The sequence below is a fragment of the Rhinoderma darwinii genome, chromosome 1 (assembly GCF_050947455.1).
Source record: "Rhinoderma darwinii isolate aRhiDar2 chromosome 1, aRhiDar2.hap1, whole genome shotgun sequence".
Classification (NCBI taxonomy): domain Eukaryota; kingdom Metazoa; phylum Chordata; class Amphibia; order Anura; family Rhinodermatidae; genus Rhinoderma; species Rhinoderma darwinii.
Window position 1 is genome coordinate 523377865 of NC_134687.1, and position 24529 is coordinate 523402393.

At 42.2% G+C, this 24529-nt stretch overlaps 1 protein-coding gene across 2 annotated transcripts in view; it reads right to left on the bottom strand.

Annotated features, from left to right (window-relative positions):
• Positions 1-24529, bottom strand: part of FER (FER tyrosine kinase) — a 391744-nt gene that overhangs the window by 352420 nt on the left and 14795 nt on the right. For both annotated transcript variants that reach the window (XM_075836781.1, XM_075836789.1), the window contains exons 2-3: positions 20282-20382; positions 13971-14048 (exon numbers count right to left, since the gene is read on the bottom strand). The gene's annotated coding sequence lies outside the window, so the exon portion shown is untranslated. The remainder of the gene's footprint in view (positions 1-13970; positions 14049-20281; positions 20383-24529) is intronic.

Genomic DNA, 24529 nt, shown 5'->3' on the forward strand with positions numbered 1-24529 from the left:
AGTTTTAGCTCAGATTTTTTAATTTTTACAACAGATAAAGGAGAAAAAACACCACAATATTTGTAAAGCAAACTCTTCTGAGCACAGCAATACCACCTATGTGGTAATAAACTGCTGTTTGGACACATGGCGGAAGATAGAAAGGACGGAGCGCCATTTGACTTTTGGAGCTCAAGTTTTGCTGGAATGGTTTGCGGCACCATGTCACATTTGCAAAGCCACTGAGGGGCCAAAATAGTGCAAACCCGGCAAAAGTGACCCCATTTGGGAAACTATACCCCTCGTGGAATTTATCTAGCGGTATAGTGAGCATTTTGACCCCACAGTTTTTGTTGCTGAATTATTGGGATTATGCAGTGAAAATGAAAAATCTCCATTCTTTCCACTAAAATGTTGAATTGTTTTCATTTTCACAAGGAATAAAGGAGATAAAGCGCCCCAACAATTGTAAAGCAATTTCTCCCGAGTACGACAATACCCCATATGTGGTTATAAACTGCTGCTTGGATACACCGCAGGGCTCAGAATGGTAGGAGTGCTACTTGGCATGTAGATTTTGGTTGATTGTTTTTTGGGCGCCATGTCGCATTTGCAGAGCCCCTGAGGTACCCGTACAGTAGAAACCCCTCAGAAGTGACTTCATTTTGGAAACTTTACCCCTCAGGGTAATTTTCTAGGGGTGTACTGAGCATTTTGATCCCACAGGTGTTTCATAGATTGTATTAGAATAAGGCAGTAAAAATGAAAAATTATTTTTTTTCCCAAAAATATGTAGTTTTGCACCCAATTTTTTTCCCACAAGGGGTAATAGGAGAAAAAACAACACATAATTTGTTACCCAATTTCTCCCGAGTACGGCAATACCCCATGTGTGGCCCTAAACTGCTGTTTGGGCACATGGCAGAGCTCAAAATGGAAGGAGTGCCATGTGGCTTTTAGAGCACAGATTTTGCTGGACTGGTGTAGGGGCGCCATGTCGCATTTGCAGAGCATTCTTAGGTACCAGAGTAGAGTGTAAAACCATGAGAAGTGACCCCATTTTGTAAACTACACCCCTCAAGGCATTTATCATTTGCCTGGACATATGACAGAGCTTAGGAGTGACAGGCGCATGTGAGACCTATTTTGGTGATTTTCGCAGCATTAGCCCACAATGGCAGGGCTGTGAGGTCAAATAGTGAAACAAACCCCCAAGTAGTGACCCCCATTTTGTAAACTGCACCCCTCAAGGCATTTTGACCCCCCCGCTACCCCCCCCCCCCCCATGAACATGGTTTAGAACACTGGCAAATGACAAAAGGAAACATAGTTGCAGCCAATTTAAAAGCATTTGCCACAGGGCTAGACGAAGTTTTTGTTTTTTTTCAAGAATAAAATACGTACTTATCTTCACTTACACAATTGTACTTTAACCCCTTCCCGACATTTGCTGTATGGGTACGCCATGGAAAGCATTGACTTCCCGCATTTTGCCGTACCCATACGCCAAATGTTTGACACCGGCTCAGAAGCTGAGCCGGTGTCATCATCGTCGGATCTCAGCTGTATCTTACAGCTGACATCTAACTAACGGCGGGGACCGAAATTAGCTTCGATCCCTGCCATTAACCCCTTAAGTGCAGCGCTCAAACGCGAGTGCTGCACTTAAGGTGTTTGCAGCTCATCGGAATCCCAGCAATGAAATTGCCGGGGTTCCGGTAGCTGCAGTGGCAACCGGAGGCCTAATACTGGCCTCCCGGTCTGCCTAGCACGGAAATCTGTCAAGATCCGCCCGGCGGCGAAGCCTGATCGGCTTCCGTAGCCGCCGGCAAGATGGCGCCGGGTCAGGAGCTGATCCGGCGTCATCAGCGGTGGAAGTCAGCTGTATGTTACAGGTGACATTCACCTGTAACGGCAGGAACCGGAGCTAGCTCCGATCTCTGCCATTAACCCCTTCGATGCAGCAATCGAAAGCGATTGCTGCATCATAGCGGTTACTAGCAGATCGCCGGCCCTGACAGGCAATCGGGACTGGCGACTGCTGCTATGGCAACAGGAGGCACAATGGTCTCCTGCTCTGCCATTACGGAAGCCGATTAGGCCCCGGCGGGAGGCGAAGCATAATCGGCTTGCTGTCAGTGAATAACTGACAGATCTAATACGTTGCACTACGTAGGCAGTGCAATGTATTAGAAAAAAATAAATCTGACAGCTGGACCTTTAAGTCCCCTAGTGGGACTTGAGAAAAAGTGTAAAAAAAGTATAAAAAAAAAAGTTTGAAAACAAAAGTTGCAAGTAATAAAATAAGAGTAAAAGGGGGATTGCGTTTTATAAAGTACTTTTATTATTGAAAAAAATAATAATAAACCATACGTATTTGGTATCGCCGCGGCCATAACGACCAGAGGTATCAAAATATTATACTATTTATTGCACGCGGTGAACCGCATAAAAAAAAAAACGTAAAAAACTATACCAGGGTTTCTGTTTTTTGGTCACTTTGACCTATAAATATTGGAATAAAAAATGATCAAAAAGTCGCACATATTCCAAAAATGGTACCTATAAAAACTATAGCTCGTCTCGCGAAAAAACAAGCCCTCATATAGCTGCGTCGACAAAAAAATTAAAAAGTTATGGCTCTCACAACTTGGCGACAGAAAAAATACATTATTTTTACAAAAGTAGTTTTATTGTGCAAAAAGTTGCAAAACATAAAAAAGTCCTATAAAATAGGTATCGCCGGAATCGTACTGACCCGCAGAATAAAGTTAATATGTAATTTATAACGCTTGAACGCTGTATAAAAAAACTAAATAAAACTATGCCAGAATTGCGGTTTTTTGTTTACCTGGCCTCCCAAAAAATAGGGTAAAAGGTGATCAAAAAGTCGCATGTACTCCAAAATGGTACCAATAATAACTACAGCTCGTCCCGCAAAAAAAAGCCCTCATACAACTACGTCTATGAAAAAATAAAATTAGTTATGGCTCCAATAAGTCAGGAAATAAAAAATATGCAGTTGTTTGAAGAGGCGATTTATCAAGGAACCAGGAAAGGGAGGGCCCAAACATATCCGCTGGAAGCGAGGGTGCCCGTATTATACCAGGACAACACTTTCCCAGCAAAAATTACCCAAACTGCAAAGGTGCGGAGTGTGGACCGAAAGGGGGATAAGAAAGGACTCCATATATCAGTGCGACACCGGCCTGTGCAGAAAGGATTGCTTCACAGCGTAACACACAGCTATGGATCATTTTGTTTTTTTACCCATTATACCACCTGACTACGTCCCTGATGTACTCTGCCCAGCTTACATGTACCCCCACATTATAAACGGAAACACCAGCAATACTCAAACAAAACTACTACCAAGCAATATCCGCTCTCCAAAAGTCAAATGGCGCTCCCTCCGCTCTGAACCCTACAGCGTGCCCAAACAGCAGTTTCCTTCCACATATATGGCATCGCCATACCCGGGAGAACCCTTTTAACAATTTTTGGGGTGTGTGTCTCCAGTGTCATAAGCTGGGCATGACATATTTGCCACTGAAATGGCATATCTAGGGAAAAAATATACATTTTTAATTTGCACCATCCGCAGCGCATTCATTTATGAAAAAGACCTGTGGGGCGAAATGCTCACTACACCCATTAATAAATGCATTGAGGGGTGCAGTTTCCAAATGGGGTCACTTCTCAGGGGTTTCTTTTTATTATTTCACATCAGAGCCTCTGCAATTGTGAACCAATACTTTGTAAATTGCCAAATTAGGCCTCAATTTCGCATGGCACTCTCTCACTCCTGAGCCCGGTCAAACGTCCAGGCAAATTATTAGTGTCACATGTAGGGTGTTTCTAAAACCGGGAAACACCTAATAATTAGAGGGCTGTCTTGTTATGGTGGCACAAGCTGGGCACCACATATTGGCATATCTATGGAAAAAAATCCCATTTTCACTCTGCAACATGGAGTGCACACTAATTTCTACAAAACATCTGCGGGGTTAACATGCTCACTACACCACTAGGTAAATGCATTGAGGGGTGTCGTTTCCAAAATGGGGTCACTTCTCGGGGGTTTCCACTGTTTTAGTCCCACAGGCGCCCAGAAACCAATCCAGCAAAATCTGAACTCCAAATGGCGCTCCTTCCCTTCTGAGCCCTGCCGTGTGCCCAAATAGCAGTTTCTGACCACATTTGGGGTATTGCCGTACTCGGGAGAAATTGCTTTACAAATGTTGGGTTCTTTTTTTTCCTTTATTTGTTGAGAAAATGAAAAATTTGACGCTAAAGCTACGTTTTATGGAAGAAAAAAGGATAGTTTTTATTTTCACTGCCCAATTCTAATAAATTCTATGAAACATCTATGGGGTCTAAATGCTTACTACACCCCTAGATGAATTCATCAAGGGTTGTAGTTTCCTAAATGGAATCACTTTTTGGGAATTTTCATTGTTTTGTCCCCTCAGGGGCTTTACAAATGTTACATGGCCTCCGCAAACCATTCCTGCTAAATGTGATCTCCAAAAGCCAAATAGCGCTCTTTCACTTCTAAGCCCCGCCGAGTGTCCAACCAGCCATTTATGACCACATATGGGGTATTGTTTTACTCAGGAGAAATTGCTTTACAAATTTTGCGGTGGTTTTTCTCCTTTAGTCCTTGTGGAAATGAGAAAAAAAATGCTAAACCTACATTTTCTTGGAAAAAATTTAGATATTAATTTTCATGGCCTACTTCCAATAATTTCTGTAAAAAACCTGTGCGTTCAAAATGCTCACTACACCTCTAGATAATTTCCTTGAGGTTTGTAGTTTCCCAAATGGGGTCACTTTTGGGGGATATCCACTGTTTTGGCACCGCAAGAGCCCTTCAAACCTGACATGGTGCCTAAAATATATTGTAATAAAAATAAGGCCCCAAAATCCACTAGGTGCTCCTTTGCTTCTGAGGCCGGTGCTTCAGTCCAGTAACACGCTAGGGCCACATGTGGGATATTTCCTAAAACTGCAGAACCTGGGCAATAAATATTGAGTTGCATTTCTCTGGTAAAACTTTGTGTTATAAAGAAAATTGGATTAAAAATTAATTTCTGCAAAACAAATATGAAATTTGTAAATTTCACCTCTACTTTGCTTTAATTCCTGTGAAAAGTCTAAAGGGTTAAGACATTTTCTAAATGCTGTTTTGAATACTTTGAGGGGTGAAGTTTTTAAAATGGGGTGACTTTTTGGGGGTTGATAATAAATAAGGACCTCAAAGCCCCTTCACCACTGAACTGGCCCCTGTAAAAATAGCCTTTTGACATTTTCTTGAAAATGTCAGAAATTGCTGCTAAAGTTCAAAGCCTTGTAACGTCCTAGAAAAATAAAAGGATGTTCAAAAAACGATGCCAATCTAATGTAGACATATGGGGGATGTTAATTCGCTAAATTTTGGCGTTTTTTCACAATTAAAATACTGAACATATCGAGCAAATTTTGCCAGTAACATAAAGTCCAATGTTTCACGAGAAAACAATCTCAGAATCGCTTGGATAGGTAAAAGCATTGCGGAATTATTACCACATAAGGTAAAACATGTCAGATTTGAAAAATGAGGCTCTGTCAGGAAGGTCAAAAGTGGCTAAAGAGGGAAGGGGTTAACTAAACATTGAACTATGGCTGGGCGATTAGGACCTACACCAAAATCACAATTAATTGAACATGTAAGCTTAATTACGTTTAATGAACAATTATTTAGGCCACAACCCTTTTGCATACCACGCCCCCTATTTGCTTGCTACGCCATTGAATTAACCCCTTAATGACCAAGCCAGATTTGTTAAATCTGGTATGTCTGACTTGATCAGAGAATAACTCTGCAAGAGTTTGGAATATCCAAGTAATTCTGACATTGTTTTTTCGTCACATGTTGTACTTTATTTTAGTGGTAAAAGTAGACTGATACGATTTGCGGAAATTAATAAAAAATTAGAAAAATTGAAGACATTTTGTAAAAATTTCAATTTTTCCCTATTTTTAACGGCAATATGTCTCATATGTACATACATACTGTGCAATTTTTTTAATTAAATATATATTTCCATCTCTTTACTCTATTTTGGCAGCACTTTTGAAAAAAATTTGGAGCAATTTAGAAGACTTACAAATTTTGTAATAATTTTATACATTTTGAAGTACATTTGGTTTTCCTGCACCAAGCCAGGTTTTCAGAGGCTCATAGGTGTCAGAATGGTGGAAACCTCCGCAAGTGACCCCATTTTGCAAACTACACCCCTTAAGGTATTTATTAAGGGGTGTTGTAAGTATTTTGACTGCGCAGTTTTTTTGTAAGAATTCATGCAAAGCAGGTGTAAAAAAATATAATCTCACTTTTTCCATAAAAGTATCACTTTGAAGACCGATCTCTTTATAAAGCGACCATGAGAATGAAGAAACACACCCCAAAATCTATCACCCTGTTTCTCCTGTTTTCAAAAATGCCCACATTGTGACCCTAATGCATTGCCTGGACACACGGCAGGGCCCGAAAAGAAGGGAACACCCGGAGACTTTCAGGTCTCATATTTTGCTTGAAAATGTTTTAGGCCCCACTGTACATTTGGAGAGGTTTTGAGCTGCCAGAACGATAGAAACTCCCCATAAATGACCCCATTTAGAAAACTAGACCCCTTAAGGTATTTATCTAGGGGTATAGTAAGTATTTTGACCCCCACAGTTTTTTGCTAAATTTAATACATAGGAGGTGAAAAAAAATTAAACTTCACTTTTTTCATAAAAGTATCAGTTTGAAGACCGATTTCTTTGTAAAGCGAACATTAAAATGAAGAAACACACCCCAAAATCTATCACCCGGTTTCTTCTGTTTTCAAAAATACTCCCATTGTTGCCCCAATCTGCTTATTAGACGTGTGGCTGGGCCAAAAAGAGAGGGAGCACCCTTTGGCTTTCAGGGCACAATTGAATAAATTCTAGGCCCCATATCATGCATTTAGAGGCATTGAGCAGCCTGAACAAAAAAAAAAAACACGCAGAAATGACCCCATTTTAAAAACTAAATCCCTAAAGGTATTCATCTAGTGGCGTAGTGAGCATGCGGACGAAACATTTTTTAAAGGAGGAAATAATGGGCATTATTTCAGACACTATGGGTATATAATGTTTTCTTCAAATTCTTATTACGTTTCCACATGAAATAGAGGAGACGTGGTAGAAGGTTATTTTGTTAGAAATATGCCACATTAATAAATTTGTGCGGCATACAGAAGAGAAGTGAAGCCGTGTATTCATAACGGATACATGTAGCTATAGACGTATTTGCCTGTAATTATGACTATGTCTTGCTGAAGAAGCAGTTGGTGCCATTATGATGTCATTGTGGACAGAATTCTGTCCTAATATAAAATCAGTCAGAGAGGAAAAAATAAACTGTACTGGAGTGATGGGCAATATCTTCAAACAAATGGAGGAAAATGTATCCAACTATGTTGCAAACTCGAGTCTGTTCACTAGATAGAAGAACACCTGCAGGGCTGTCATGACAAGTTTTTTTTTTTTTTCAGTGACTGGTTGTACAACGTCTCTTTAGCTCCATCAATCCTTATGAGGGACGAATGTGCCAAGTGACGCGGTACACCATAACAGGCCCCTGCCCGGCAAGGTAGAAACCGCTATATGCACAAAACAACCAATCACTTACAGAATATATAGAGGGGCAATGTCCAAAACCATCTATGGTGTATTGATAAGGAACAGCTCAATTATTAGAGATCCTCCAAAAAAAAAATATCATGCCCATATCACGGTACAGAATTAGGAATGTAACAGCTGTATGTGGCAGGACATAGTCATCAGAACAAGGAAATACGTCCTCAATTTATTCTTTTAACCATTGCTAAAATGCACGACTTCCACTAATTCAGGGGCGGCACGGGCCGCAGGTGTTGGATTTATCTACTAATAAATGCAATGCCCACATTTATTTTTTATTTCAAGAACACTTGTGGGGGTCCATGTTCTGAATAGACAGATGTGGGCTCCTGCACAATAAACCGTATTCATTTGTGAGTGATCAAGTCCTGGATTTAATTGTCCAAGAAATGTATAAAAAAAAATCAAAAAGGGGAAAATTAGTTTTACAGTCTGAAATAAATACTTTACTACCTCCCCATGAGAATCCCTCCCTCCCTTGGAAAGCCCAGAAACGAAAAAAAAATATGAATAAATGAAATAGACTCCCTAAAAATAATCCCCCCACCCCACCCTTTTTGGTGTTCCCTAAATTAAAGATAAAATTAATAATTAGAAACGGTGTGGTAGGTCTCAAAACAGGGGAAGTTGCACAGGCCTGGATTTGAAGGGCACATGGGGCAGTAAAACCGGGTATCCCTCCTCCTTCCGTGTTTACTGCACACCCGGCATCTCATTTGGGGGTATTCCTTATTCTCAGTGGCAGGGACGGGGTGAAGGAAGTGGCGCTCAGTGAGCCTTTTGACATTCTCTGACTCAAAGGAGTCTCCAGGTGCGGGGGAGTCAACCAGGAGGTGCTCTATAATTTTCTCCTGATACTGGAGGAAACTGAGCGTTCCCTGGGTCTTGTAGAGCACATAGCTGTTGTAAGTAGCCATCTGGATGAGGTAGATCGCTACCTTTTTATACCCGGCCCTAGTTTTGCGCTTGACCAGGTACGGTCGTAGGACCTGGTCAGATAGATCAACTCCCCCCATGAACTTGTTATAGTCCACCACGCAGACCGGTTTCCTCTTATCAGAGGTAGCGCCCCTCTCTCTCACTGCCACTGTGGTGTCCTCGTGCACGGTGGAGAGCATGTACACCTCCTTTTTGTCACTCCATTTGACAGCGAGCAACTGGTCACTGGTGAATGAGAGTGACGCACCCCTTACTAGTCGCCTGGACACCAGTTGTTGAGGGAAGCCGACTATTTTTGCGCACCGTCCCACAGGCCCCTGTATTCGCAGCATGGAGGGACTTATACAGGGGGACACTGGTGTAGTAATTGTCGGTGTACACATGGTACCCTTTCTGTAGGAATGGCACCATGAGTTCCCAGACAATTTTCCCACTAATGCCAATATCCTCTGGGCATCCTGGGGGATTAAGGTGGCGGTCCCTGCCCTCATATATAAAAAAGGCACAGGTTTAGCCCGTTGTGCTCTCGCACACCTTATAGAGTTTCACTCCGTATCGGGCTCTTTTGGAGGGGATGTATTGGCGAAACGATAGACGGCCCTTGAAGGACATAAGGGACTCATCTACCGCAATTTTTTGTCCTGGGGTGTACAAATTTAGAAAAGACTCAGATAGGAGGGAGATGAGGGGTCTCAACTTGTTGAGGCGATCATGGCCTGGGTCACTTCTTGGGGGAATTTGGGAGTTGTCCGAGAAGTGCATGAAGCGCAATAGAGTCTCATAGCGCGTTCGGGCCATGACAGCAGCAAATACAGGGGTGGTATGGATAGCGCTGGTAGCCCAGTAAGAGCGGATAGAAGGTTTTTTTACTATCCCCATATTTAGTGTGATTCCCCAAAAAAAATTCATTTCACAGACGGTTGTGGGGATCCATCCTCTGGAATAGTAAGACCTGGGATTTTGGGTGACAAATTGCCTTGCGTATAAATTTGTCTGCTGGACAATTAGTTCCAGGACCTGATCGCCTATAAACAAAATTAAAAAAATTATAGGGGGTAAAATTTGTGACATCAGAGTTGATGCCTGGAGTCGCTGTAAATGGCGGAATTTGGGTGTAGAAAGAAACTGCAGGATCCCACATTGCGGGAGGGACTGGAGTACTAGGCCCTGCTACTGACCCTTCACCGGTGACAGCTGCGTCCACCACCATAGGGCTGGGGGGTCCAGTGGCAGAAGCAGAACTTGTGTCGCTTTCTGAGCCAAGTTCTGCTTCTGACGCAGTGTCTGTATCACTGCCGGAACCGCTAGAGCATAGCATGGCGTATGCCTGCTCTGCAGAGAACATTCTGTGGTTCATTATTTTATAACACTAAACTAACAAGTAAATTTTTTTCTTTGTATTTTAAATTTTTTTTGTATTTTTTTTAAATATATAATATAGACACAACACTAACTGAAAAAAATAAAAAAAATACGGTAAACCGCAGTTAATTACAGCAAATAAAACTAATTCAGCTGAAAAAAAAATAATTACGGAGATAACAAGTAATTACGGGTAATCTGGGGTGATTACGGACAACATACGGATAATATCGGAACACTGGCAAGTATGTGGTGTATTTTACAGTATAATACAGCACAAGATTTGTATAGTATTTCTCTCTCTCCTCTCACAGATCAACTACAGTGAGAGGAGGGAGGGAAAGAGCACAAATCCTGTGCTGTATTGTGTAAATATGGGACTATGGTCACTGTGATAGGTTTATCACAGTGACCATCTGATCAGGGACCAATTATCAGGGTCCCTGATCAGTTTCTATGTACAGGCAGAATAGCTGCCTTACACTGACAGTGCATGCGTGCACCATTTTTCTTTTTTTCCAGAGAGTTAGGGACGGGGGGCACGGGGGACACGATTGGTGGCAGCAGGGAGCCTAACTAGCAGTTTTTTTATCTCCTCTCACCAAACATACATGGTGAGAGGAGATAAAAACCTCATTTGCATCGGCACATTCATTGTAACGGCGGTCGCTGGTATTCGTTGAATACCGGCGATCGCCGGTATGGGGACCGCAAACAGCGGACCACAGTCACTGCTCCAAGCCCTCAGCTACCTCCGGCAGCTGAGAGCAGGGAGCTAAACCTCCCCCCGGCGGCGCTATTTTATTCCGATGCCGCGACGTAAAAAGTCTATGGCATCGGAATAAAGCCCGTTAGTGACCGACGTAAAAAGACTATGGGCCGGTCACTAACGGATTAATCTTTATCCCCTGAGCTCGCGGTCAAGTACTGTATATAATAAACCATGACACTGCCCCAACACAGTATAATGCCCTTATAGTTGCCCTCCCCACAGTATAATGCCCCTATAACTGAGGACTCAGATACAGCTGAAACCAGGAAAATAAAAGAAAAGGAAACCAAAATGCACAAGATGACTCGGGTTATTGTGCTGAATTTCGATTAATTGCCCAGTCCTACATGGAACATTTATTTTTTATGCATGGACAGAATAACTAAATTTTAACAGTAAGTAAATTACATGGTTTATCTATATTAGGAACTATATTAGAATAGCATATGTTGTTTGAAAAAGTTAGTGTTCATTTAAATGTTAGCTTTACCTTATTTAATCTAATGTCAGAATTTCTGCCTTTCACATGTTAATGTATTTATTATTTGCATGCTACACCTATGAATGCACTAGCTGATTTACGGTTTTCACACCATAGCTATGAACACATTAACCCCTTCCCCCTCCTTGCATTCTGGGCCCTAATGACGAAGCCATTTTTTACGTTTTCCATCATCACATTCGAAGAGCTATAACTTTTTTATTTTTGTGTCGACATAGCTGTATACGGTCTTGTTTTTTGCGGGACAAGTTGTATTTTTTAATAGCACCATTTTGGGGTACATATAATTTATTGATGAACTTTTATTGACTTTGTTTGGGGGGGTACAAGAAAACCTGAAATTTTGCCCCTCTTTTTTGCTTCCTAAATCTACGCCGTTTACCGTGTGGTATAAAAAACACAATAATTTTATTCAGCGGGTTGTTACGATTGCAACGATACCAAATTTGTATAGATTTTGTATGTTTTACTACTTACACAGTAAAAACACTTTTTTTTTAAATTATTTGTTTTTGTGTCTCCATATTTGAAGAGCCATAACTTTTTTATTGTTCCGCCGATGCAGTTGTATGAGGGCTTGTTTTTTACGGGACGACTTGTAGTTTTTATTGGTACCATTTTGGAGTAGATGCGACTTTTTGATCACTTTTTATCACTGTTTTTTAAGTCAGGATTCATAGAAAACAGCAATTTTTCCATTGTTTTATTATTTTATTTTTACAGCATTTACCATGCGGGTTAAATAATGTAATAGCTTTATAGTCGGGGTCGTTACGGACGCGGCGATACTAAATTTGTGTAACTATTTTCCTCTATTTTTTTTATTAGTAACGCATTTTGTAAGGGGAAAAAGTGGGTTTTTCATTTTTTTTCAACATTTTTTTTAATTAACTTTAATCAACTTTTTTTTTTAAATTTGTCCTACTAGGGGACTTTAATATGCAATCATCCGATCGCTTTTATAATACACTGCAATACATTTGTATTGCAGTGTATTACTGCCTGTCCGTTTAAAACGGACAGGCATCTGCTAGGACATGCCTCTGGCATGACCTAGCAGGCATTCACTACAGGCAGACCTGGGGGCCTTTATTAGGCCCCCAGCTGCCATCAGAGACACAAACACTCTTATCGCTGGGTGTCAGTGGGATGAGAGGGAGCTCCATCCCTCTCTCCAAAACCACTCAGATGCCGTGCACGCTATTTAGCGCCGCATCTGAGGGGTTAAACATGTGAGATCGATACGAATATCGATCTCACACGATCGAGTAGGGACGCCCCCAGCTATCAGCTACCTCTGGCAGCTGAGAGAAGGGAGATTTAATGGCTCCCTGCTCTGTTTATTTATCCTGATGCAGTGTCGTGAAACGGCTATTGCACCAGAATAAAGCCCAATAATGACCGCCGTGGAAAGGCTAATCGGCGGTCATTAAGGGGTTAAAGGAGGTTATCTAGTTCTTAGAAAAAAAACAAAAACACACAAACGTTTAAAAACAACAAAAACATAACAAAACAGTACTCGCCTCTTCAATCCACTGCCGATCCAGTCGCCATTATTTTTATACAAGGTTTTTTTTTTTTACGAGCTGCTGCCAATAAGCGGTCTTGGTGGTTATGGGCCAGCGGTATAGGATGTGAACACTGATGTTTCTTGCAATGGCTTACACTTTTGTGGCTTAAATAGTCTGCCACCTAGTTGTTCTGGTCCTTCAAGTGAACAGCTGGGAGACTCTAAAGATGGGATTCTACCGATAAAGAATGTCCCCCGAGAGGCTCAGAATTGTAGAGGATCTCCTCCCTCCCTGGTAGTTGATGCATGAAATAGCTTTTGTATTGACTAAATAGACTTTTACATTGCTCCCCTGCAGCTGAGGTCTTACAGCTTTTTTTCAGGCCAAGAAAAATGCTGGGAGCTCCTTGAAGTTTGAAGATGTCTGCTGGTTTTTCTCATCCCAGAGTCCCTGCCATAGTGAAGACTGGGAATGTGATTCAAAACCCCAAGGACTGGTGTCTGTTGCAAGGATAAAAGGATCCGGGTTTGCCCAAGGATTTCCAGACACTAGTATGAATGGGATGATTTATAGGGACTTTCTAATACAGAAGGCCCTCAAAGCCACTCCAGAACTGAACTGGTCCCTGAAAAAATAGCCTTTTGAAACTTTCTTGAAAATATGAGAAATTGCTGCTAAAGTTCTAAGCCTTGTAACATCCTAGAAAAATAAAAGGACGTAAAAAAAATTATGCAAACAAACTACACATATGGGAAATGTTAACTAAGTAACTATTTTGTGTGGTATTACTATCTGTTTTACAAGTAGATACATTTAAATTTAGAAAAATGCTAATTTTTGCTAAAATTTTACGTTTTTCACAGATAAATATTGAATTTATCAACCAAATTTTTCACTAACAAAGTATATCGCGAGAAAATCTCAGAATCGCTTGGATAGGTAAAAGCATTGCAAAGTTATTACCACATAAAGGGACACGTCAGATTTGAAAAAATCATCTGTGTCCACAAGGCCAAAACAGGCTGCGTCCTAAAGGGGTTAATAGAATGGAGTTAAAAAAAAACAAAAAAAACAACACACAAGAAAAGAAATAACTAAAAGCTAAATATAAAAATACAGTTAATGCAACCAATACATAATTTCTCCAAATGCGAAGATACAGTAACTGAAACAGGAACCAAAGTGAACTTACATTTCACTACTCAACGGCAGTTGGCTTAATTTCTACTCCAAAATATTTAGAGGATCTCCGGTTATTTATGCCACTTACCTATTTAAAAGAAAAAAAATACTTACATCACAAGACAGTTTGTATAACTACAGTAATTTCCCTTTAAATCCTAGTTTTTATATACAGATTTAGGCCCCATACTCCTGTATATCCTGCATATCCCCAGAATCCTGACACTTCTGAATCTATGAGATTACAGCAAGCCACGCGTAATCTCGCGAGATTACGATGTAAACGAGATTTCGTTTCCCTTGCTGGAAATCTCACAGAAAAGATTCAGAAGTGTCAGGATTCTGAATACACATGACGACCAGGCCGGAGGTCATGTATATTCATTATCAGGACACTGGATTAACGTTAATGTGTGTATGTGGCTGCACATCGTGTTCTAGTAAGAACGCGATGCTGCTGTGTAAATGAATGGAGAGGAGAGCCCGCGCGCAGCAGGGCCGCGCGTGTGCCCGCGCGCAGCAGAGCCGCGCGTGCGCGCATGTAGCGGGGCCGCGCGTCTAGCGCGTGCAGGGGGGCCGCGTGTGTGCAGCGAGCGCAGCAGGGCCACACGTGTGAGCGTGTAGCGCGCGCAGCAGGGCCGCTCGTCCGTGCAGTGCGTGCAGCGTGCGTGGCAGAGCTGCCCTATTTTTGTGCAGCGGAGTATGCATGGGCGCGGCCGATCCTTCATAGCCGCTTATCAGCTGTTTTGAAGAATCAGCAGCGAGCACTCCCCCACACAACCCCGTGTGTCGTGTGCTTGGGGGGGGTGCATGCAGGGTGCTGTTGGGGGGGTTGTGTGAGTGTGTGTGTGTGTGTGTTTGGGGGGGCGTGCAGGGTGCTTGTGGGGACATCTAGTATTTATTGTGGCGCGGGGAGAAGACAGCAGTCGCTGTAGGGGAGTATAAGTATTTGTATTTTTTATATTGCTAACTTAATTTTTTTTTACTACTGCATTGATCTAAGTTTTTTGGGGTTTTTTTTTTTGTTTTTTTTTAGAAAATATTTTCTTATGTCTCTGTTTTCTTAATACTTTACTAGCGCCTGGATAATGGCAGTTGTCTGTTTGACAACGTCCATTACGAAGGTGGGTCTTAGAGTTAGCTGCAACTAACTCACCATTAGTACCCCGTTATCCTCCGCCATCAGGGGTATCGGGAAGAGCCAGGTACCATCCAGTACCCAACCATCTGTTGTGATGATCGGGCACTGGAGCGGCCGCAGGCTGGTATTAGGAGGCTGGGAAGGGCCAAAAAATGTGGCCCTTTCCACCCTGGTAATGCTAAGCTGCTGCTGTGTTGTATCTGTTAAAGCAGCTGTGAGTCAGGGCGCTTTCCCTTATTCGCATTGCTGGAATTCTGGGAAGTGCTCCCTCTGGTGGCCAACATAGGAAAACATGGCAAATTATTATTTAAGTTTTAAATACTTTCCACCTTGTGGAAGAAAAAAAAAAAGGAAAAATACAGCAAAAAACTTAAACATTTTAATAAAAATAAAATAACTTACTTGAATTTTTTTTTTTATTTGCGACACATTTCCTTTAAATAAACCAGAACTGCAGTCATTTTATTTTCAGGGTCTGTGTGGTCCCAGAGGTTGGGCCGCCACTGTTCAGAAAGTTATGGCATATACTACAAAAAAGCCTTCACTTTCCTTTATGGAATAACCCTTTAAAAGAAAAGTTGCCAGAACATCTGCTAATATCATAGTTGTGAGAGATATGTCCTATTATTCTACATTATTTAATTGGTTCTGTGCTGGAAACAAATGATGGTTTCGAAAATGCCAGATTAAATTAATTTCAATGTCTTTTCAATTGTCATGTTATTTTATTTGATAACTTTAAGCATGAGAGTGAACCAATTATGTAGTACGGTCCACTTGGCATGAGGGAGCTTATGTCACAATTTCTTGCACAGCGGTTGGCTGGGTGCACCACTGTGCAGAGAAAAAGCAGATCCCGGCACCATACTATTACGGCAGGGTGCAGAAAGGGGTTAAGGATGGATTTTGGTAGTTTTAAAATGGAGACAATTTGTACAATGGGGACAATTTGTAAACGATCCAAACTTTAACCTTCACGGATCGTGTTCTGTAAGCTTGCAAAGATGATTTCAGCTCTCGTTTCGTCATTTCATCCTTTTAAAAAAATTAGAGAAGCAATTTGGTTTGGTCGCTATGGAAAATTGCTCCACTGAATTCGTTAGTACTGCTAATATTTGTGTATGCGGATAGAATGGCTATGGGCTTGAATAGTAACGGGTGCAAATAAAATATCCGCTAATTAAAAGGGAAGTCTTCAAGTGTTAACATGCAAAAATATCTGCCTAACCATTTTTTATTCATTAAACCATGATTTTTAGTTCAGCCAAATAACCTTTTGGGACTTTTTCCTCTATTCCTTTTCCAGAATGTCAACAATTACATCCTTCCCTTATGTGAAATGTCATATTAACTCATATAACTTAAATGTGCAGCGAATGAACACCCACTACATTCTGCAACATCAACTTATCTGCATTAAAAAGACAATTTGTAAGCGAGAGGAAGGACAAAGAAGCAATACCCACAGCCTAAAACATGACTTCCCTTAGCTACATACCCAGTGGCGCAACTACCAGAGTAGCAGCCATTACATTATGTGCCAGTCCTGAAGGAACGGGCCCCCTCATGCCTAGTAGTAGCATCACGACACTAACGTTACACTAGGCATCCGGGGGGGCCGGGGGCCCGGTGATAGCCGCGGGGGGGGGGGGTCCGGGGGCCCGGTGATATCCGCTGCACTGCACACTGTGCACTGTGCACTGATAGTCGTATAGGACAGCGATAGGTGGTAGAAGGAGCGCTCAGGCAGGGGAGAGGACAGGGGGCGGAGCTAAAGGGAACGAACGATGCAGGACTTCGGGCGGAGGACAGTACAGTCAGGAGCCAGGACTGCCGGAGTACTAGTATCCCATAGGACGGGCGGAGGACGTGCAGACTGCAGAGGACAGGTACATCAAGTTAAAAAGTTCATGGGAGAAGGGAAAAGTTTTTAGGTAGAAAAATCTGCCTCAATTCCTTCCAGAATTTTGAGGCATATTTTGAACACTTCCCGCGTTTTTCGTTGCGTTTTTTGTGACCTTTTTCGGCCATCGGGTCGTGGGCAGAAAAACGCATTTTCTGCCTGACAGTGTTGTCAATGGGAAGTCAGAGACAGAAACGCCCAAAGAAAGGGCATAAGGCTATGTTCACACGGAAACCGCGTCGCAAAACTCGTCAAAAACGGCCCTAAAATGCCTCCCATTGATTTCAATGGGAGGCGTCGGCGTCTTTTTCACGCGAGCAGTAAAAATGCCTCGCGGGAAAAAGCGACATGCCCGATCATCGGGCGTTTACACCTCTGACCTCCCATTGACTTCAATGGGAGGCAGAGAAAGCGTATTTCGGGGTGTTTTATGCCCGCGGCGCTCAATGGCCACGGGCGAAAAACGCTGCGAAAATCGGCGTGCAGGGAGAGGAAAATCTGCCTCAAACTTCCAAACGGAATTTTGAGGCAGATATTCCTCCTGCAAAAAAAAACTCCGTGTGAACATAGCCTAACGCTTCTTTTTCCCGCAGGCGTTTTTTACTGCTCGCAGGAAAAATTTCATGGATTTCAATGGGAGGCACTTTCCCCCTAACACCTATACTGAAGCCTGAGGGCGGATTCAGACGAAGGTGTTTGGCGTCCGTGCCGGCCGCGTGGTTTTCACGCGGCTCGCGCGGACTTAAAGAAGTCTATGGTGCAGTGCAGACAATCCGTGAGTTTTGCGCAGCGTGAGTCCGCTGCGTAAAACTCGCGACATGTTCTATGTGTCAGCGTTTTCCGCACCTCACGCACCCAGTGAAGTCAATGGGTGCGTGAAAATCACGCATGCCCCACGGAAGCACTTCCGTGGGACAAGCGTTATTCGCACAATAACAGTAAAAGAATGAATGTAAACAGAAAAGCACCACGTGCTTTTCTGTTTACAAACATCCAAACGGAGTGTCATAAAAATGGCGGCTGCGCGAAAAGCACACAGCCGCGCATCCATATGAACAGGGCACACGGAGCTGTCAAGTGCATTTTGCGCACGCAAAACGCAGCGGTTTTTGCGTGCGCAAAAACGTCACGTTCGTCTGAATCAGCCCTTAAGGTCCTGTTCACACAGAGTTTTTTCCAGGCAGAAAAATCTGCCTCAAAATTCCTTCTGCAATTTTGAGTCAGATTTTCACATGCCTGCACGCCGTTTGCCGTGTTTTTTGCTGCGTTTTTTGGCTGCGGACACTGAGCGCCGCGGGCAAATTTCTCTGCCTCTTATTGTCAATGGGAGGTCAGAGACGTAAACGCACGAAGATAGGGGTAAGTCGCTTGTTCCCGTGAGCGGTTTTAGCGCTCGCTGGAAAAAACGCATCCGTTTCCGTCTGTTTTTTTACACGTTTTTCCACGTCAAAAAGCATGCTGAAAAACTCAGTGTGAATTCCCCCTAACACATATACTGATGCCTGCCTGTCCTAACGACATGCCACATACATGTACGTATAGCAGCCACCATGGGGAAAGTATGGAACGGGCTGAGCGCCCCCATACTCAGCAGGTGTCGGCTGTATAATACAGCCCAGTGTCGCAGTGTAGCTATAGGGGTCGCAGTAGTCACAATTGCGACCTGGCCCCGAAGGCAGTGGGCCCGTTGCCCAACGCGCCATGACTATTATAAATTAGTAACCGAGGCCCTATGTAATAAACTACAAGGACCCCTGTTAGTATAGTAACAATATACTTACCCTCCTCGTTCCCGAGCACAGCTTTGGCCCGGACGTCTTGCCGCTGGATGGCGTCAGGACCTTTGGTGCTCCCAGAGCCGAAGAGAAGGGTAAGTGAAACATTACTATCTGCTGGGGCCCAGTATCTAAGCCTACCACATGTGTTACTAATGGGGTTTTTTTTGTGTTTGTGATTTTTTTTTACAGATTCGGTTGTTGGACTACGTCGGATTTGAGGATTACTTCGATAATGACTTTTTTATTCTAAATAAAATGGTTAACGAGGGTTGTGTGTTTTTGTTTTATTTCAATAAAATATTTTTTCTATGTCTTTTTATTTTTTAAACATTTTATTTCTACCTCTTTAGTAATGGCCACTGGCTGAATGACACTGTTCATTACTAAGGAGGGACTTAGTGTTAGCTGATGCAGAGGCTAACACTAACCCCCATTATTACCCCGGTACCCACCGCCACCAGGGGTGCTGGGAAGAGCCAGGTATGATCCAGTACCTGACCATCTGTAGCGATGGTCGGGCACTGGGGCGGCCGCAGGCTGGTATTATTAGGCTGGGAAAGGCCAAATACAGTGGCCCTTCCCAACCTGGTAATGCCAGGCTGCTGCTGCTGCTAGGTTGTATCTGGCTGGTAATGAAAATGGGGGGGGGGACCACACGTCATTTTTTTTTTTAAATGGTAAAAAATCCCCCGCACCCGCTCCCCATTTTTCATAACCAGCCAGATAGAACACAGCAGCAGCAGGCTGGCATTACCAGGGTGGGAAGTGCCAATATTGTTGGCCTTTCCCAGCCTAATAATATCAGCCTGCTGCCGGCCCACTGCCCGACCGCCGCTACAGATGGTCGGGTACTGGATCGTAACCGGCTCTTCCCGGCACACCATGTGGCAGACGGTACCCGAGTAATAATGGGGGTTAGAGTAAGCCTCTGCATGACTAACATTAAGCCCCGCCCTTAGTAATGGACATTGTCAATCAGCCAGCGGGCATCAGTAAGGTGGTAGTAATAAAGTTTAAAAAAATGCAAGGACATAGAAAAAATATTTTATTGAAATTAAAAAAAAAAAAACACCACACAACCCTTGTTAACCATTTTATTGAGAATAAAAAGAACTCTGTCATTGACGTAGTGCGACAATCGAACCTGTAAAAAAAAGGCAAAAAAGCAATTATTATCTTAAATTTCCTGGTCCAGCACTGGAGCCGCAATGTCAGTGAGCTGAGTCCTATACTGACTGCTGAGCTGTGTATCTAATCCTATCATGTTTTTTTTAATTAACTATGAAATAACATAATTAAGTGATAAAAAAATGTTTTATAATATCAGTGCTTAACGGTTTGTTACATTATTTGTAACCCAGTAACTAAAAGGTTAATAAGAGTACACTTGGCACACAGAACTGAGTTGCGGCGCCGTTGGTTACCGGGGGGGGGGCCCCCAGTCAAAAGTTTGCTATGGGGCCCAGTCTTTGCTAGTTACGCCCCTGTACATACCATACCTAGTTCATTCATTTCCCTGCATGCTCAAGCTGGTGTCCGTAGGCCAAGGAGAAACTTCAGAAGGCTGGACAAAAAATCCAGTTTTGCATGGAATTCCTTTCTGCAGACAGAGGAATGCAAGTGTCAGTAACATCCGCTCAGTAAACCTTGCTTCAGGCTACACGTTCACAATACATGGAACTGATGAGAGATGCATGTGTGGAAAATATAGATCATGGTACACATTTACAAAGAGGACTAGTCTTCCGTAGTGACAATGTACTGCGTCTTTAGGGAAAAAAGAAATCATCTAACAACCACAGTGTACAAGACTTGTAAGGGCTCATGCACATGGCAATATTATAGAGCTGTGCGGTATGGACCGGTAAAATAGAATTCTATGGGCCCACACTGCACCTCCGTATGGCTGCTATACTGTACTTCGGTTCACAATTTTTCTCCTTATATGTCTCATTGAGCGGTTGTCTTTGTACGGTTTGGACCTAGCTGCAGCTACATCACCCAATAACATTATTACCTGCCTACAGTAGACTTGTGCCTACTCCTTGAACAAATCCTAAAGGTCAGCAAAATCTTCACCATTGTTCTTTTACTGTATTTTCTCTTGTGATCTGCACTATGTGGCGCCGTGATATTTTCTCTTTATTTCCTCTAGGTCATATTACCAAGGTATTCTACCCTGGAAGCATTTCTTGTAGTGGGAAATATGGTGCCTCCTGGAATGCATACAAATACTTAAAGAGGCTCTGCCACCACATTATAAGTGCCCTATCTTCTACATAATGTGATCGGCGCTGTAATGTAGGTGACAGCAGAGCTTTTTATTTAGAAAAACTACATTTTCACCAAGTTATGACCTATTTTAGCTTTATGCTAATGACTTTCTTAATGCCCAACAAAGCAAGCTTTAACCCGTTACTGACCGCCCCATAGTGTTTTTACGGCGGCCACTAATAGGCTTTATTCCGATGCAATAGCCTTTTCACGGCGCTGCATCGAAATAAATAAACAGAGCAGGTAGAGCGGCGATCTGACCCTTTTAACCCCTCAGATGCGGCGCTCAATAGCGAGTGCCGCATCTGAGTGGTTTTGGAGAGAGGGAAGGAGCTCCCTCTCATCCCACCGACACCCGGCGATAAGATCGCCGAGTGTCTGTGTCTTCTATGGCAGCCGGGGGCCTAATAAAGGCCCCCAGGTCTGCCTGTAATGAATGCCTGCTAGATCATGCCTCTGGCATGACCTAGCAGATGCCTGTCCGTTTTACACGGACAGGCATAATACACTGCAATACAGAAGTATTGCAGTGTATTATAAATGCGATCGGATAATTGCATAGTGAAGTCCCCTAGTGGGACTAGTAAAAAAAAAAAAAAAAAATGAAAAACACACTTTTCCCCCTTACAAACTGCTTTATTATTCAAAATCAAAATCAAAGTAAAAAAAAGTAACACATATTTGGTATCGCCACGTCTGTAACGACCCAAACGATAAACTATTACATCATTTAACCCGCACAGTGAACGTCGTAAAAAAATAAATTAAAAAAAACATGCAAAAATTGTGGTTTTCTTTGAAACCAGCCTTAAAAAAAATGTGCTAAAAAGTGATCAAAAAGTCGCATCTACTCTAAAATGGTACCGATAAAAATTACAAATCGTCCCGCAAAAAAAAGCCCTCATACAATTGCATGGGCGAAAAAAAAAAAAGTTATGGCTCTTCAAATATGGAGACACAAAAACAAATAATTTTGAAGAAAAAATGTTTTCACTGTGTAAAAGTAGTAAAACATACAAAATCTATACAAATTTGGTATTGTTGCAATCGCAACAACCCAAGTACCACACTGTAAACCGCGTAAATTTAGGACGCAAAAAAGTGTGGCGAAATTGCTGGTTTTTTTCTATTCCACCCCCCCAAAAAAAGTTAAAACTTAAATCAATAAATTCTATGTACCCCAAAATGGTACTATTCAGAATTACAACTTGTCCTGCAAAAAACAAGACCTTATACAGCTATGTCGACGCAAAAATAAAAAAAGTTATAGCTCTTTGAATGAGACGATGGAAAAACGTAAAAAATGGCTTGGTCATTAACCCTTTCAAGACCGAGCTCATTTTGGCCTTCAGGACCAGCCCCATTTTTTCAAATCTGACATGTCACTTTATGTGGTAATAACTTGTACTTTATATTAGTGGAAAAATTTGGTCAATAAATTCATTGCTTATTTGTGAAAAACACCAAAATTTGGAGAAAATTTGCAAAAATTATGATTTTTCCAATTTTAAATTTATCTGCTTGTAAAACAGATAGTAATACCACACAAAATAGTTAGTATTTCACATATTCCATATGTCTACTTTATATTTGCATCGTTTTTTGAACATTATTTTATTTTTCTAGGACGTTACAAGGCTTAGTACTTTACCAGCAATTTCTCACATTTTCAAGAAAATTTCAAAAGGCGATTTTTACAGGGACTAGTTCAGTTCTAAAGCGACTTTGAGGGCCTTATGTACTAGATAGACCCCATGAATCACCCCATATTAAAAACTGCACCCCTCAAAGTATTCAAAACCGCATTCAGAAAGTTTATTAACCCTTTAGGGTATGTTCACATGACAGCGTCCGTAACGGCTGAAATTAAAGGGATGTTTTCAGGAGAAAACATCCCCGTAATTTCAACCGTAACGGCACGTGCAGGAGCTTGAACGCCACGTCAATTACGGACGTAATTGGCGCTGCTTTTCATTGGAGTCAATGAATAACGGCTCCAATTACGCCCCAAAAAGTGACAGGTCACTTCTTTGACGCGGGCGTCTATTTACGCGCCGTCATTTGACAGCAGCGCGTAAATATACGACTTGTGTGAACAGTCAAACGTCTGCCCATTGCTTTCAATGGGCAGATGTTTGTCAACGCTTTCAAGCCGCATTTTTCGGACGGAATTCGGGGCAAAAACGCCCGAATTACGTCCGTAATTAGTGTTTTTGAACATACCCTTAGGCGTTTCACAGGAATTAAAGCAATGTAGAGGGGAAATTGACAAATTTTTTTTTTTTTGCTGCAATTCATTTGTAATACATTTTTTTCTGTAACACAGAAGGTTTTACCAGAGAAACGCAACACAATATTTATTGCCCAGATTCTGCAGTTTTTAGAAATATCCCACATGTGGCCCTAGTGTGATAATGGACTGAAATATCGGCCTCAGAAGCAAAGGAGCACCTAGTGGATTTTGTGGCCTCCTTTTTTTAGAATATATTTTAGGCACCATGTCTGGTTTGAAGAGGTCTTATAGTGCCGAAACAGTGGAAATCCCACAAAAGTGACACGGTTTTAGAAACTGCACCCCTCAAGGAATTTATCTAGGGGTATAGTTAGCATCTTGACCCCACAGGTCTTCGGCTATATTTATTGGAGTTTGCCTGTGAAAGTGAAAATCTACTTTTTTTCTGAAAAAATATAAAAAAAAATAATATTTTCAAGGAATAAAAGAAGAAAAAGCACCCCAAAACTTGTAAAGCTACTTCTCCCGATTACAGCAATACCCCATATGTGGTACTAAACTGCTGTTTGGACCCACGGCAGAGCTCAGAAGGGAAGGAGCACCATTTGGATTTTGAAGCGCTGATTGTGCTGGATTGGTTTTCAGTGCCATGTCGCGTTTGCAACGCCCTGAAGGGAGCAAAACGGTGGAAACCCCCCAAAAGTGACCCCATTTTGTAGACTACACCCCTCAAGGAATTTTTCTAGAGGTATAGTTAGCATTTTGACCCCACAGTTTTTTTGCTGAATTTAGTGGAATTAGGGTGTGAAAATTAAAATCTACTTTTTTCTGAAAAAACATAGAAATGTTACATTTTTACAATGAATAAAGGAGAAAAATCACCCCAAAATTTGTAAAGCAATTTGTCCTGATTACAGCAATACGCCATATGTGGTAATAAACTGCTGTTTGGACCCACGGCAGGACTCAGAAGGGAAGGAACAATATTTGGCTTTTGGAGCTCAAATTTAGCTGGATTGGTTTTCGGGTGTCATGTCGCATTTGCAAAGCCCCTGGGTACCAAAATAGTGGAAACCCCCAAAAAGTCCCTTTAGGGGACTGGAACGAGCGATCATTAGGTCGCTGGTACAATACACTCCAGTACTAATGTAATGCAGTAGATCATCATTTTTAGAGGCTCCTGTAACAGCGCGATCGCTGTTCCTGTCCATTAGTCCCGGGTGTCAGCTGTAATACACAG